Source organism: Triticum dicoccoides, chromosome 3B, assembly GCF_002162155.2.
Source record: "Triticum dicoccoides isolate Atlit2015 ecotype Zavitan chromosome 3B, WEW_v2.0, whole genome shotgun sequence".
NCBI classification, from domain to species: Eukaryota; Viridiplantae; Streptophyta; class Magnoliopsida; order Poales; family Poaceae; genus Triticum; species Triticum dicoccoides.
Window position 1 is genome coordinate 9,825,103 of NC_041385.1, and position 1,650 is coordinate 9,826,752.

A 1,650-nucleotide genomic window follows, 5' to 3' on the forward strand; every position below is an offset into this window, starting at 1 on the left:
GGGGGGCTTGAGGGGGAGGAGGCAGCCCTGGCAGTGGAGGAGTGTCACGTCCATCCTCACGTCGATTTGCGTCGGTGCCATGGATTCCGCCTCCACCAACGCGTCCCTTGCTTCACCTTCTTACTGCATCGTCACCTCCCCTTTCTCCGACTCCGACTTCACCTCCTTGACACTCATCCCCTTGCCACGGCTCTCCCCTTCCTTCATTGTTATTTCTGGTTGCACTGTGTGTTTTAGTGGGGAAATAATGGAAGAGAGGGGAGGGTGAAGACCGAAGAGGAAAACTAGGGTGGCCATTGCGGCAATGTTGGAGCCAGCAATGCATACCCCACAAGGAAAGATAGGTGCCAATAATTTTAGCATGCCGATAATGTTCGTTTTGACTGTTCAAAGAATTGATCTTTAACATATTGCTATGTAGGTGGAGTTTTTATTTGGGATGATATAACTTTGGGTTCCACTTCAGCACACCCCCTCTAATAAATTCAACGCTTGAGATTAAGATGTGCCTCTTCCGATGAGAGGGTATGATGGTCCAGTTAAAAAGTAATTATTGCTTTACAAACTCACAATGTGGAATATGATCTTCCTAAATTTAACAGATGTAATGTGCCCTGACAAACTGCATTCTTAGTCATGGAACTTGTCGTGCCGGAACAATATAGTTCACATACATATCATTCACCAAACCACACAGCTAATATTGTCGTGCCAGAACAATTTAGTCGAATTTGGTCAAGTTGAACGGTGGTGGCAGCGAGATTGACATGCGGGTCAAACTATGGTGGTCTTGTCAATGCGATCGTGAAGGGGACAATTTCTTAACAAACATATAATCGCCATATATTTGGTTTTACGTGCTACCCAAAGATCTTACATCCAACAGCCACAAAATACCTCGTCCATGTACTAATCATGTTGGAAGTAAGAAGTACTCCTCTGATGTTGAAGTAATTGTTGCATTGCTACCAAAATCCATCATCTGTTAAGCTAAATTGAACCACACTAGACTAAACCTTACTAGTATTAAGATCAGTAGAACCCTAGGCATAGCAGAATCATTTAGGAGGTGATCTTGTCAATGCGAACGTGGAGAGACACCGTCCTGGACGGGCCAGCCCCTGCCAGCAGCTTGTGCGGCACCGTCAAAAAGGTCAGCTCCTCCACGGCGACCATGCCGGGCTCCTTGCTGCTCGTCACCTGGATTTCCGCTTGGACCGTGTCGGTCCGGTCGTTGACCCCCACCGGCAGCCCGTTCGCCCACAACTTGGCCACGTAGTGCGGCGACGGGGATTATAGTTTCTCTGCTAGTAGTATTAACTCGATGCGAGATAGTTTGCAACACATTTCGATGAGATTCCTTGTACGAAACTGAAATATGAATATTTTGAGTAATAATATAAGAGCTAGAACTGAAAATATGTTTGATTTTTTGTATAGTTGCATAACATTTATTAAATATAAATATCACAATAGAATGGAAATTCCCATGCATATTTGCATGTGGAGGGGAATCTTTTCCATGCATGTTGCATGATGTGCCATGCTTGCATGTTTAGAGAAATAGGGTAGTGAGGTGGGTCTTTTTTTCATGCATGTTGCATGATGAGATGGCAAGTTTGGATGTTGAGAGAAATAGTTCAGTGGGGC

At 44.8% G+C, this 1,650-nt stretch overlaps 1 pseudogene; it reads right to left on the reverse strand.

Moving 5' to 3' along the window:
- The window catches only part of LOC119279064, a 3,118-nt pseudogene extending 1,942 nt beyond the window's left edge, over nt 1-1,176 (reverse strand).
- Between the last annotated feature and the right edge of the window lie 474 nt (nt 1,177-1,650).